Source organism: Equus asinus, chromosome 20, assembly GCF_041296235.1.
Source record: "Equus asinus isolate D_3611 breed Donkey chromosome 20, EquAss-T2T_v2, whole genome shotgun sequence".
NCBI classification, from domain to species: Eukaryota; Metazoa; Chordata; class Mammalia; order Perissodactyla; family Equidae; genus Equus; species Equus asinus.
The window spans coordinates 101,175,033-101,190,443 of record NC_091809.1 but is presented as its reverse complement, the minus strand read 5'-3'; the positions used below and the strand labels follow the sequence as shown (position 1 = coordinate 101,190,443).

General features: G+C 46.0%; 2 pseudogenes; one reads left to right on the top strand and one right to left on the bottom strand.

Annotated features, from left to right (window-relative positions):
• Positions 1–370: 370 nt before the first annotated feature.
• Positions 371–3,717, bottom strand: LOC106827830 (mas-related G-protein coupled receptor member X2-like; annotated as a pseudogene).
• A 10,621-nt stretch (positions 3,718–14,338) lies between these two features.
• Positions 14,339–15,353, top strand: LOC139041173 (serum amyloid A protein-like; annotated as a pseudogene).
• The last annotated feature ends 58 nt before the right edge of the window (positions 15,354–15,411 follow it).

The window sequence follows — 15,411 nt, the reverse complement described above, 5'->3', positions numbered from 1 at the left end:
GTGAGGCAGCTGCAGCTGCTCCACCTTCCTTTGGATCCTCCTTCAGCTTCTCTGACTCCTGCACCAGGGGTGTGTTTAGCTCCATGAGGAAGGGAGCCAACTTCTCCCACGGAACTCCTGCATCATCAAAACTGGAGGCGCTGAGAGAGACTGACAAGAGTTCTGGCTGGTTCTCACGGGTTTTAGCTCATGCTCCTGGGTTCGAGTTTTCCCTGCAGACATCAAGCTCTGGTATCAGACAAACAGACAACAGCATTACAGAGACAACTCGACCAGCACCCACAACAGTGGTGTAGGGTCAAACCATTCGCAATTATGTATAGACTCTTCTATAAGTCCTACTTCTGACTGAACCCTGCTTGATCCAGAATCACCTCATGAAACTGCTTCCCGACATCACCCTGGGTTCCTGAGGAAAGCTTCCTCCACTTCTCTTCACCTCAGTCGTGTCCTCCAAAGCTCCCTGGAGAACCAGCCTGAGGGTCTGCCGCTGCAGCCTCTGGTGCCTAAAGGAACCAACAAAAGAGGAGATGCTTGGGTTGGCACTGCTCTTAATGCCAGGTAGGTTCACCCCAGTCCTTCCAAGATAACTTGAGAACATGTTGGAGTCCTTCTGAATCCAGCAGAAACCATTGAAGCCAAAGGGCAGGCCGCAGAGGAGGAAGACCAGCACTGTGAGCAGGATGACCATGCAGAGCCTGGTCAGCTGCATCTGCCGGGAGCTACAGAGGATCCTGAGCAGCAGGGCCGGGCTGGACCCAGAGAGAAGCACCAGTAAGAAAATAAGCAAAGGGGCCAGCCAGGTGGCGTAGTGGTTAAGTTCATATGCTCTGCTTTGGTGGCCCGGGGTTTGCAGGTTTGGATCCTGGATGCAGACCTACACACTGCTCATTAAGCCAGGCTGTGGTGGAGTCCCACATGCAAAATAGAAGAAGAAGATCAGCACAGATGTCAGCTCAGGGAAAACCTTCCTCACCAAAAAAAAAAAGGAAAATAAGCAGAGATGAAATCAAATACCTAATACCAAACATGGTCACAATCCCTAGACAGGAAGCCACAGTAGCTTCCTTCCAGAACATTCAGCAGCAGGGACAGGGCCCAGAGCAGGGCACACATGACACTTGACATGTGTCTGCCATGGTGGCAGAGGTACCAGATGGGGCACAGGGTGGACAGGCAGTGCTCGGTGCTAATGATGCTGAGAAGGCTCAGGTCTGCGATGTGGGCAAAGTTCACCACAGTGGTGAAAAAGCTAGGGAAAGAGATGGAGATGGAATGGAAGGAGGTGATGAGTTCCTCCAGGGAATGTGTAATCTGGCAACAGTGGAAGAGGAAGCTGACTGCAGCCAGGTTGCAACGTAGATAGAGAAGGCAGTCCTCCGCATGTGGAAGCCCAGGAGCTAGATGACAACCGTGTTTCTGGGCAGCCCGACCAGGGTGATGACGACTATCAGCAAGGCCCGGATGAGGGTCTCCATGTTAAAAGTTTGAGGTGGGGCCTGGTCACGTCCATTCACTGGTGTGAATTCAGTCCCCCAGGCTGAGATGGTTAGATGTGTGCTCAGAAACCCTCCACTGGAAACCGAAACAAGATGTGAGCACCTGCTGTATGATCACTGACTCTCACGGCCACCCTGTGACGTGGGAATTGCTGTCCCCATGTCACAGGATGGAAATGGAGGCTTGCGGAGATTAAGATCCTTACCAAAGGCCGCATAGCCTTGGAGACCTGGAACCTGGATCGAAATCCAGTTCTCTCTGACTCTAAAATCCTGGGCTTTCTCTGCTGCACCACGGACCCTCTACTGACATGCGGATGTTCTGTAGTCTAATCATACTCCACCGCCACACCACTGACTGTCCAGAGGTTATGTCACGTCCCCAGAATTTCCTGAAGAAGGAAGAGAAAAGTCTGGGATAGGATCTGAGAGACCAGGAGAGGGCTATGGGCCCAAGCATTCCTTCTGTTCTGGGCCAAAAATTTCCTAACAGGTGCAGGAATTCAGGAAGACACAGAGATGCCCACAGCCCACCCTCATCACTAAGAGTGACCCAGCCACTGAGGAGAAAGAAGATCATGCTTTAGGGACATGAGGGGAATGTGACCTCTTGCTAGGACAAGTGTGAGGATGGCCAGGCAAGGTGGGCTGGAAATGGCTCAGTGTGTGAGCTCTACGGACACAGCAGCACTTTTTATATACATCCCCAGTGCCTAGATCTGTATGCGGCACACAGTGTGTCCTCAATAAATACTTATTCCATGAATGAGGAGGCTAACAAAGTGAAAGATTTGGGTTAAATACAAAAAAAATGAAAACACAATTAAAGAGACTAGAACACATGTGTGTAATGGATGAGGAAAATTTCACTCATGGTGACTCTTTCCTTGGAGAGCTCTGTGTGTGTTTAGAAGAATTCCTCATGTGTGCCCAAATTACTTAAGCTGGTCCTGATGTGCCTTTGAAGCGAGGATGCAACACAGCTTTGCTGAGCACCTAGAATCGTTTTGGTGCACAAGTTGGAGGCAGGTTTGGGGCTGAGCGGAATACAAGGGAGGAAGAGTAAGCGAGGGTGAGGGCCGAGGGCCACTGAGAAGAGCTGCTTGAGGTTCAGGAATGTCTCTGGGGGCTGTTACGTGGGCTGCTGTGGCATGTGCAGTGCAAACCCGCTCCGTTCTCCCTCCCAGGAGATCTCCAGTAGAGTTTGCGCCGCTGAGCTAAGTTTCAGTGTGAGAGGGATCTGTGCGGGGAAGTGGAAAAAGTGCAGGGCTTGGAGTGTGAAGGGAGATGCTCATGCAGAATTCAGCTGGAGGGAGATGAGGAGCTCAGGCTGGGGCAGTAACTGTGGCCACTTGAGGGCTTATCCCGTATTGCCTCCTTCAATCCCCTCAAGAGCCCTGTGAGGTGAGAACTGGTATTATCCCCAGTTTACAGAGCATGGAATTGGAGTACAGGAAAGGTGAGTGGTTTGCTCCTGGTCTCATACAGTGTGGATCTGAACCCAGCAGGGCTCCCTCAGCGTCTACACTTCTGACCAGACCTGCACACCTGCCACACTGTAGTGTCAATTACACGTGGACGGGAGAAAAGCAGAGAAGGAATTCCCAAGTTGAATCCAAGATGGCCGTCAAAATTATGGATTAAAAAATCATGTAACACAAGCAAACTCCAGAAACCCAGAAAGGGCAAGAGAAGCCAGTCAAATAGCGAAAAAGGAGAGGTGAGTAGAAGGTGTTTAGGGGCAGACAGCAGAATCCAGGAGCCCTTTCCTGCCTCACAAAGTCTCCAGAATCCAGAGGACTCACACAGGCAGAAGACCTCCAAGTGGGAAGAGGATGCGTCCTCCTGCGGGGCACAGAGAGGAAACAAAGACAGAATCATCCATCGTGCGCTCTGTTAGAGAGACAAGACCCCACAGCCCAGATTGGCCAGAAAAGGCTGTAGGAGGAAAACCAGAACCTCTGCTATCTCCACTCACACACCTGACCATTTATAAATATGTTACTAGGGTGGGGTGTATTTGTATTCCTTATCAAATTGGAAGCTCCATGAGGACCCAGTCACACCTGTTGTTGGTCACTACTGTATCCCCAGCATCTTGCACGTTCCTTAGGGACCGTCTATTGTGATATCCTCCCTTAACACAGAAGAAGCTGAGGCCTAAGGAGTCGGAGGGATTTTCCTGAGATGTCACCGTGAAGAGCAGATCCAATACCATCTCTGGTCTCCTGGAGCCCTGTCCAAGGATTTCCCACCGTTCTCAGCTGCAGCGTTCATCATTTCTGAGGAGCCCCCGAAAAATCTTCATGTGAACACAGAATGCGAGAGATAATCAGCAAACGCAGAGACTGCCCCTAATATCCATTCTCATGTCACATACTCTCTGAGTAGCTGCTCCTTCCCTGGTCCCTTCAAGCCTGGGGGTGGACAGTGCTTCACTTCTGCTTGCCTTAGGCTGCTTCACCATGCTTTGTCACTTTTCCTTAATCCTGCCCAGCTTTGCAAATACTCGGTCCCCTCATGAAACACTCCTCACTCATCCCAGTTTGGGCTGTTTCCTCCTGGGACTCTGCCAGATTCACAAGAGAAAAGAACTTTGAAAAGCCAGTGAAACAATGAAACCTGGGTTAACAGCAGTTCGTCTCCGGGAAGCAATGCCAGCATGTTCCCTTGCTCCCTAAATTCCTGTAAGAGGCGGCATCCTCTCCATGCCTGCAGATTTGAATGGTTCAATGAAGGGGAGAATATGAGGTGATGAATCAGAAGGGAGAAAGGTTCTGGCTGACCCCATTCGGATCGACCACAGTCGGAGCTGCCATCACCAAAGGTGCTAATGGAGAGCTTCAGTCTCCTGCCTTTTCCTGAAGGACACACCATGACCCCCTGCAGGTAGCACCCCAAAGTAGAAAGAGGGGACGGGAACTTAGAGCAAAAACCATCACTGGCCTTGGAAATAGGGCAGTTCTTGCTATATATCCTGACCCTTCTTCCATTCTTCTGGCCAGAGTGGAGAGTGAGAGCCTTTCTGTGGTTGAGTGACACCAGAGGACACTTCCCTGTCCTCTAAATCGGGAGATGCCTACAGGAGCTGGAGTGAGGGGCGGTGACCAAGCAAGGCTTATCAAGACACTGGACAGAACTTGCAATTTCCCGTGTAGACCCGGTGGGCAATTCAGAGGCCAGGGCTGTTTGAGACGTGACCCCTCACCAAGATGTTTCCCAGCATTTGCCCCACTTCCGCCCACACACCAGCCTCGCCCATCCCACCCCATCTGGTCCACCTCCTAGCAAGTAATCACTGTTCTGGAGCATACGGTTGACAACTGGGGACCTGGGTAGCAATGTCAAGCAATGTGAGCTTGCATTGTGAGGCTTCGTAACTAAAGAAAAGCCTATCATAGGGTGATTGAAAGTTCGCCATGACCTGACCTGATTTTTTTTGCTTGTTTTCTTTATGCTAACATAATGCATTCACATCTGGAACTTCTTTCCAAATGATAGAGAAACATATACAAAGTGGCAGTCTCCATGACTCCCGTTCTCCAGAGGCCACCCCTGATTATACTTCCCATTATCATTTCTTTTATTATTAGCTCAAAATAGTAAGCTTATATTTCTATATTTTAATTTATCAGCATTAACAACTGCATCAATGGGCTCCCCTTATAAAATGCAAGGAATTCAGCTCATGTAACATATCTTCTGCCTCCCTCCACTTCACAATATTTGCGATTTACTTATTTTCAGTTGGTCTGTATATCCAATATTTTCAGTCTTACGTTTTACGACTTCAGCTCATGTGTCTCATGCTACAGCCATATCGATCTACTTGTCATTTTTATACATGACATTTGAATCAGGAACTATTTAACATTCAGAAAAGTTTTTCCATGCCTTCATTCAGCAAATATTTAATAATTACTAATTGTGTCCCAGACACTGTTTCAGGCAATAGGGTGTGGTGTGAACAGCATCTCAGACAAGACCATGGCCCTGTGGAGCCCGTGCTCGAAGGCCTGGCTGAGCTCCCTCAGGATGCGAATGGAACTGAGAAGAGAAGAGGTGAAGGCTCAGCAGAGGGGTCTCCATCCATTAGAAGTCCGGAGGAGGAGCTGATTCAGCAAAACAGACTGAGAAGCAACAGCTGCTGTGGAAAGAGGAAAACTAGGAGAGTGTGGTGTTCCAGAATCCCAAATGACAGAGCTATTGCTCAGTAGTGTCAAATGCTGCCAGTGGTTGAGAAACCGACCTTTGGACCTGCAGCGTGGAGTCCTTGCCAGTCTCATCAATGTGGTTGCAGAGAAAGAGCGGCCTGGAGGACTAAGCAGAGCGGCTGGGAGAGAGAAGGGCAGGTGTGGGACGGGACTCCCGGACACCCCGGACATCAACTGAAACACTGCCACAGGCAAGGGGAGAGTTAGGATTGCTGGCTGAGCCACAGATTATTGCAGAAAAAATCAATCGTGTTTCCGAATACAAAAATAAAAACATAGAAGAAATCATAGGAAAAAACCCAACTCCTTCTTCTGAAAAAGAAGCGCAGTGAAGGCATTTCATACATTGAATACAGCCTCCGTAAGCGCAGCAGCGTAGCCCTGACTCGCACATGCTGACCCACTGACACAAATGCGTCCGCTGACTCAGTTCATGATAAAAGCTGAGCATCGAACTAGCAGGTAAACAGGGACTATTCCGTGAATGGAACTGGACAACTGGGTGGCCATCTTAAAAAAATAAACTGGAAAAGGTACTTCATGTATGATATTAGGGCAAATTCTAAATATACTACATATTTAAAAATAAATAATGAAGGTATAATTATTCCTGGAGAAACCATGGGAAAATGCTTTTGTAAGTCAAAGTAGGGAAATCCTTTCTAAATTTAGCACAAAATTTCCACAAGAACATAAAGAAATTTTGAGAACAAAATGAGACACCCTAATCGAAAGATAAATTAAAAGCTGGAAAAATATTTGTAACTCACAGATAAAGTTCTAATTTTTCCTATATGCAGAAGTTCTTACAAAATGTTAAATTAGAAAATGCAACAAAGCAATAAGAAAATTAAATTAAATTAAAATGCAAGATATGAGTTCACATTTCCTAAAAAAATACAAATGGCTCTTAAACACGAGAGAAGATGTGAAACCGAACTCATAATAAGAGAAAGGCAAAGTAAATTACACCGAGTTATAATTTACCTGCCAAAATTTCGAAGACCAAAAAGTTGTCAGTATCCCAGTGGGAGATCATGTGGGACAGATGCTCACACTTTTCTGGGGGAGTGAAGATTGATAGAGCCCCCAGGGAAGGCAGTTTGCAACTTATATAAACATATATAAAGTATCATACTTTTTTGCACTTTAATTCCTCGTTTAGGAATTTATCTTAGGGATATATTTGTATACATATGTACAAGGTTAACAAATGTGGGATTATTTGCATTAACGAAAGACTGGTAAAAGCCAAATGGCCACCAATACTGTATAAATTACGGTCCATCCATACAATGTATAAAAAGAGCCACAGACATGATATGGAAGGACCTTCAAGATACGTTAAGTTACAAAAAGAGAGTGCAGAGCGATGCATGTTTGCATATACACATGCATACACAGTTTTTATCAATATGAGATCTGCTGCCTAGAAGACCCTGCTTTAACTGCCTGCCTTCTTTGGTTCTCCCAGAATCATTACTTCATTCCATGGCTGGTCAAGCTGACAAGTCTTGCTTGTCCTGTGTCCTCACATGCCTTAGAGAGAAGCCCCAAGAGAGAAGCTAACATCCCCTTTGCTAATAATATGGATCCCCTCTTAGAGCATGACATCCGTGTGTAATTTTTTGGGAAGATCCTTTTCCAAACAGGGGTGAGACTGGAAAAACACACAGCGGAGGAAGTGGAGAAAGGGCCCTGTCCTCTCACGGCTGATTTTGCAAATGCAAGTTTCTCCTGTAATGTAGGAAACTAAAAAGAGAGCAAATGTGGCAATTAGGAAAATCTGCCAGAAAACAAATGCCTTGAATGACTCCACTTGAAAGAAACTACTTGAGGATAAGGAAAATAGTTTTATTCAATATGCTAATTTTTTATTTACACAGAAGAATTGAGCAAGATGGACTTTACCAAGGCACATTGTTGGACTTAAGACTTCTCTTCCCACTAATGCCAAAGCCAGGAGAGACACCAGCGACTGAATTTCAGCTGGAGAAACGGCCACAGGTGAGGCTTTCTTCTGGGGAGTAATTCTCTTGTTTTTCTCCTTCGAGATCTTTTTCTCACTTTTTGGTAAATTCTGACTGGGGAGGAGTTGTGTTTTCTACCCATTATGAGGTCAATGCTGGACAGAGTAGGACCTCAGGAAATGCTTATTGATCGACTCTAATCTGCTTTATTGAGTGACAAATTGGCCACAAACCGGTAAAACTTTGGGAACTTCTTATTTTCTTTAGAGATCTGGGCTGAGAATTAAGGGTTTATGCTTCATCCTAAAACCCATTTCGATCTTTCCTACAGTAATGATCCTAATAAAAACAAATGGAAATTGGGAACTAGGCTGTCTTTGAAATTCAGAATCCCAAAACATGTGTCTACCTTGGTTGTGATTCTCCGGCCCTCTGTGTCTTTCACTTCAGCACAATGAAGCTTTTCACTGCCATTGTTTTCTGCTCCTTGGTCGTGGGAGTCAGCAGTGAAGGCTGGTTTTCATTCTTCAAGGAGGCTGTCCAAGGTAAGAGCCCTGGAGGATGGAGGGCGCATCCAGCTGTCCCCAGGATTCACTCTGAGCAGAGGCCACATAGCCACTGGAAGTGGGTGCTCCTCAGAGAAGCCGCAAACGGGTCAGAGCAGGAGTGTTTCTCCTTCCAGGCTGGTCTGCCTCAGCACCCTCCATGGAGTCTCCAGACCAGAGTTTCAGCGGTGCTTCGGGCCCAGCCTGTCCTTGCCGGGAGTGTGCAGAGGGGTCAGCACTCCCTGGGGGTGAGCTCCTTGTGGGAATTCACAAGTGGCAAATTCCTCAGTCTTGGAGTCTCACTGTGAACTCAGTGTGCTCCCAGAGACGGAACCTTCAGTGTCAGTTTTTGCAAGACTTTAAACTTCACGTGTCGTTATTAATCTTGCTTTACCTTCCTTGTTCCTTCTTTAATGCTCTTCCTTTCTTTACATAGATGGGAATTTCTGACCTATATGATTTCCCTTCTCTCTAAAGAACTACTTTCAGCATTTCTTGCAAGGCAGGCCTACTACCAATAAATTCCTTCGATTTTTGTTTGAGAAGGTCTTTATTTCTCTTTCACCTTTGAAGGATGATATCACAGGGTGCAGAATTTGGGGTTGGCAGTTTTTTTCTCTCAACATGTTAAATATTTCCCTCCACTCTCTTCTTGTTTGCATGGGTTCTGAGGAGGAGTCAGATGTGATTCTCATCTTTGTTCCTCTGTAGCTAAGGTATTTTTTCCCTCTGGCTTCTTTCAGCATTTTTCCTTTATCTTTGATTTTCTGTACATGCCTAGGTGTGTTTTAGTTGTTCTTGTTGTTGGGTTTATCCAGCTTGCTGTTCTCTGAGTTTCTTGGATCTCTGCTTGGTGTCTGACATTAATGTGGAGAAATTCTCACTCATTATTGTTTCAGATATTTCATCTGTTCCTTTCTCTGTCTTCTCCTTCTGGTATTCCAAACACATATGTCACCCCTTTTCTAGTTGTCCCTCAGTACTTGGATGTTCTGTTTTGTTTTTTTTTCAGTCTGTTCTCTACTTTTTGATTTTTGAGGATTCTATTGAATCCTCTTGCTCGAAGATTCTTTTCTCAACCATATCCATTCTACTGATAACCCCATCAAAGGCATTGTTTCCTTCTGTTCCAGTGTTTTTCATGTCTAGCATTGATTTGTTCTTTCTTAGCATTTCCATCTCTCTGCTTACGTCACCCATCTGTTCTTGCACACTGTCTGCTTTATCCATAGAGCCCTTAGCATATTCAGCATGGTTGTTTTAAGTTCCCAGTCTGATAATTCCAATATCCCTGCCACGTTTGGGTCTGATGTTTGCTCTGTCTCTTCAAACTGTGTTTTGCCTTTTGGTATGCCTTGTGATTTTTTCTTGATAGCTGGATGTGGTGTATTGGGTAAAAGGAGCTCTTGTAACTGGGCCTTTAGTGATGTGCTGGTGAGATGTGGGGGGAGGGAGGGGTTCTATTGTCCTAGGGTTGGGTCGCAGTCTTTCAGTGAGCCCACGCTTCTGGACTGGGAACTAGTTAAGTGTTTCTCAGTTTTTTCCTCCCCCTCAAGTGGGGCAGGATGGCTGGAGTGGGCTGGAGTTGGGTATTTCCCTTGCCCAGGGCAGTTAGACTCTGATAATACAGTTTCCCCTGAGGGCGGCCCTTGGGAAGAAGAACAGAGGACTCTGACTTGCTTCAAATGGCTCCTTTTCCCTCCTCCTGCTGGAAGCCTGAGGGGATTTTTTGTGAGAACCTGGCAGCACTCCTGAAGGTAAATCTCACAATAATGTGGGGCCCCCTGTGACTGGGGCCCCTAGAGTTTTTAACTCTCAGAGTTATGCCCACTGAACCTCCAGAAATTCATCAATTCCAGTTCAGGCTCTCCTCCCTCAGCGCTGGTTCCCGCACTGGTGGGGCCTCCTGAGTCTCTGCTCCAGTAGGACTGGCATCCCTGTGTCTGCCCGTCTGACTCTCCTGTCTCGGGGGCAGTGGTCTGCCCTGTGTCCTCCCCTCTCTTACAGAGTCAAGAAGAATTGGTGCATTTTCAACCTGTTCAGCTATTTGCTTGTTGCTGAATTGGAGTATTGACTTCCAAACTCCTTACATGCAGAACTGGAACTGATGTATTAATGTTGCAATTGAAAGTTTTGTAATTTTTTTGTTGAAATTTGACAAATTCAATATTTCTATATTTTGAATTTCCTGTGCTATTCTTTTTTTTGTAAAAGATTGACACCTGTGCTAACATCTATGGCCAATCTTTTTTCTTTTCTTTTCTTTTCTTTTTCTTTTCTCTCCAAAGCCCCCAGCACATAGTTGTATATTCTGGTTGTGAGTGCCTCTGGTTGTGCTCTGTGGGACACCTCCTCAACAAGACCTGATGAGCGGTGCCCTGTCCGTGCCCAGCATCTGAACCGGCAAAACCCTGGGCGGATGAAGCGAGCGCACGAACATAACTACTCCGCCACAGGGTCTGCCCCATGCGCTACTCTTTTTAAATGAATTTCTATGAATACAGTTCTTAAAAAGAATTTTGGTGCTAGCTGCTAAGTTTTCTGCACATAGTAAAAAAATATCTCCTCCCTTAGGTCAGCGTATTTCAGAATTTGTGCTGTGGTGCACCTGCATTTGAATCTGCTGGGAGTTTTTGTATGAAACGAAATCCTGAGCCTCTTCTAGCCTCTGAGTCAGAATCTTGGAGATGGGGTGGGGCTAGGAATCAGCGTTTTGAACAAGGCTTCAGGTTATTTTAAACACAATACCAATGAGAATGACTATCTCAGGTGTTGCTACAACCCAGTGATAGAATCTATCAAGTACTTGGAGAAAACTCTTACCTATCAAACTGGAGAACATGGAATGAACGTCAAGGCAGCATCAGAGAAAGAACTGTTGTTAGGCTCAGCCCCAGATCAGCGATTCACGGACTCAGAGACAAAAGAATTAATACATGAAGTTAGTGAGACATATGCCACAGAACAAAGCACATCAATAATAATTAAGGTGGGGCCAGCCCCGTGGCGCAGTGGTTAAGTTCACGCGCTCTGCTTCAGCAGCCTGGGAATTGCAGGTTGGGATCCTGGGCGCGGACCTACGCACTGCTCGTCCAGCCACGCTGTGGTGGCGTCCTACGTGCAAAATAGAGGAAGACTGGCACAGATCTTAGCTCAGGGCTAATCTTCAAGCAAAAAAAGGAAGATGGTAACAGATGTTAGCTCAAGGCCAATCTTCCTCACACACACACATACACACACACACAAACCAAAGAATAATTAAGGGGCTGGCCCCGTGACATAGTGGTTAAGTCTTGCATGCCCTGCTTCGGACCACCGAAGCTGGCTTGGATCCCGGGCACAGACTTACACTGTTTGTGAAGTCATTTTGTGGTGGCAACCCACATATAAAATATAGAAAGATTGGCACAGATATTAGCTCAGTGCTAATCTTCCTCAAGCAAAAAAAGAGGAAGATTGGCAACAGATGTTAGCTCAGAGTGAATGTTTCTCACAAAAAAACAAAAGAAAAAGAATAATTAAAACTATCCATCTTGGTTTTTCTTTTCTCCAAGTGAGTAGGTTTAAAGAAATCCTTGACATGTGAGCCACGGCACGTCTCAATAAATATTTACTGAGCAACACAGGCACGACAGACACTTCCTCCAGCTCTTCCTCACTTAGATCTGTTTTGAGCATCTATTTTTCCACTAATGGTCTTTTAAACTCTTTTCATTGAGCTATAACAGTAAACTGAGATACAGTAAACTGCACAGCTTGATGAACTTCTGCATAGGTAAACACCCACGCTACCACCATCAGACCAAGATGTGTCATATTTCCAGCACCCCAGAAGGACAGCTCGTGTCCCCTCCCAGTTAATGTCCCCACCAAAGGTAACCCCTATTCTGGCCTCTATGATTATAGATTAGTTTTTCCTGCTTATTATCTTTAACAAAAATTTTATTGAAGTATAATTGACATATAACATTATATTAGTTTCATGTACAGCGTAATGATTCAATATTTGTATGTGTTGCGAAATGATCACCACAATAAGTCTAGTTAATATCCATCACCACACATAGTTACAAAAATTTTTTTTCTTGTAATGAAGACTTTTAAGACTTACTCTCTTAGCAACTTTCAAATATGCAATACAGTGTTATTAACTGTAGTCACCATGCTGTACATTGCATTCTTAGGACTTAACTATTTTATAACTGAAAGTTTGTGCTTTTGACCCCCTTCACCCATTTCTCCCGCCCACTACTTCCTGCCTCTGGCAACCGCCAATCTGTTCTCTGTATCTATGAGCTGGGATATTTTTTGAGGTTCTCCATATAAGTGAGATTATACAGTATTTGCCTTTCTCTGTCTGACTTATTTCACTTAGCACAATGTCCTCAAGGTCCATCCATGTTGTCATGAATGGCAAGATTTCATTGTGTTTATTTTATCTTTTTAAGATTGGCACCTGAGCTAACATCTGTTGCCAATCTTTTTTTTTCCTTCTTCTCCCCAGAGGCCCCCAGTACATAGTTGTATATTCTAGTTGTGAGTGCCTCTGGTTGTGCTATGTGGGACGCCACCTCGATATGGCTTGATAAGTGGTGCCATGTCCGTGCCTAAGATCCGAACTGGTGAAACCCTGGGCCACCGAAGCGGAGCGTGCGAACCTAATCACTCGGCCACGGGACAGGCCCCAAGATTTCATTCTTTTTTATGAATGAATATAGTCCATTGTGTATATGTATGTGTGTGTGTGTGTATATATATATATATATATATATATGTACACCTCATCTTCTTTATCCATTCATCCACTGATGGATGTTTAGTTTGTCTATATCTTGGCTATTGTAAATAATGCTGCGATGAACATAGGGTGCATAGGTCTATTCAAGTTAGTGTTTTTGTTTTCTTTGGATAAATACCCAGAAGCAGAATTGCTGGATCGTAAGGTAGTTCTATTTTTAATTTTTTGAGGCACCTCCATACTGTTTTCCATAGTGGCTGCACCAATTTACATTGATCTTCACATAAGAGAAATTAGGTGGAATGTGCTCTTTTGATCTGGCATTCTTCCATTCAACATTGTGTCTATAAGATTCATCCATGTTGTTGCTTATATGTATCAACAGTTTGCTCTTTTTCATTGGTGTGCAGTATTCCATTGTAGAAATGTACCATGATTTACTTGCTCACTCTATGTTGTCGGATAATTGGGTCTTTTCAGTTGTGGGCTGTTGTGGATGAAACTGCAGTGACATTGTGCACGTTGGTGTGCGTGCTCTCTGGTGGACACACACTCACTCATGCTGGGGACAGATACCCAGGAGAGGGGTTGTGGGCTAACAAGGGAGATGGAGGTTTAGCTCCAATAGATGCTGCCGAGTAGCTTTCCAAAACGGCACCAATTTACAATTCCATCCACAAAATATAAGAGTTTCAGGTGTACCACATCCTCACCACAACTGATACCATCAGTTTTTAAAATTTTTGTCGTTCTGATGGTGTATAGTGGCATCTCATTGTCCCCACTACCGTTCACTAACAGGAAAAGGAAACTAACTTACATCAGGCCCTCTGACATGCTAGGGATTGTTGGGCAGTTCCCTTATTATGTTTTATTTTATTTATTTATTTTTTCAAAGATTGGCACTTGAGCTAACATCTATTGCCAATCTTCTTTCTTCTTCTTCTTCTCCCCAAAGCCCCCTGGTACACAGTTGTATATCTTACTTGTGGGCCCTTCTACTGTGGCATGTGGGACGCCGCCTCAGCATGGCTTGATGAGCGGTGCCATGTCCGCACCCAGGATCTGAGCTGGCGAAACCCTGGGCTCCCAAAGTGGAGGGTGCCAACTTAACCACTCGCCAGGGGGCCGGCCCTCGCTCATTTTCTATTCTCATTTCCTCTGCTCATGTCATCTACTGTGGAGGTAGGTATGATGCTCCCGAGTGAAGGGTGAGGAAACCGGAGCTCAGTGAGCAGGCAGAGACCTGAACAGGATGCTCACGCCTTACAGCGCAGTCTGCCTACACAGGGCCTGTGGAGCTCCCTCAGGCAACTCCGCCTCATCCCTTACTGCCGGTTTCAGCATTTGTTCTGTGCCTTTGATGCCTGTCATGTCGAATTTATTCAAGCCCGAGTTGCCCTCCCTCAGTGGAAAGGATGTATTTGTCTTATGCACCATCGTAGTGGAAAAATGTGGAACCCCTTCTCCTCTCACTGCTTTGTCAGGAGTCAAAATCTGAAAGGAGTGGACAGTTTCCATTCCTTCACTCCTCCGGTATCTCACCAGCTTCATTTTGGTTATTTTGTCTCTTTCCAGGGCTTGGGACTTGGTGGGAGCCTACTGGGACATGAGACAAGCCAATTACCAACATTCAAGCAGATACTTCTATGCCCGGGGGAACTATGATGCTGCACAAAGGGGCCCTGGGGGTGTCTGAGCCGCTCAAGTGATCAGGTGACTGGGGTGCTGGGGTGGCCAGGGAGAGCGGAGCAGAGTTGTCTGTCTCCAGAGTCAGGAGGGCTGTGGTCCCCGCTCTTATTGCCCCTGCTCCTGAGGTCTGGGTGGCCAGCAGAGCCAGAGCAGGGCTGGTGTGGATGTGCCTCCCCCACCCCCAAAGAGAAAGGGAGGGATCTCTGCAGAGCTCTGTTGCGGAACATGGAAAGAACCAGTTGACCTGGACCTTTGCCCAAGGAGGTGCATGTTTTAGCCCCTCCTTCTTGAGCATGGGCTCTTCCAGCCTCCTCTGAAAGCCATTCCTTGGTGGAAAGAGAGAAGGGAATTGGGAGGTGGAGCTGTCTAGAATGACCCAGGAGACAATCTCCTCTCTCACTTCCTTTCAGCAACGCCAGGGAATATCTTCAAGGACTCTTACACAAGCTTTCCTTTGGAAGCAGCAGCTATGACTTGGAGGACTTGACTTCTGACCAGAGAGCTGGGGAATGGGGCTGGAGTGGCAACGACCCCGAGCATTTCAGACCTGCTGACCTGCCTAAGGAATACTGAGCTGCCTGCTCCCTCTGCTCTCAGGGGATGAGGCTGTGAGCCACACAACTCTCCCCACAAACAGGGCACAGTGTCACTGAGCTTTGTGTCCCCAGGAACTCATAAAAGGCCCCATACATGTTTGTCAAATTGAATTCATTGACAGAAAGTGGAATCTTTGAGACGGACTCTCAGGAAGAA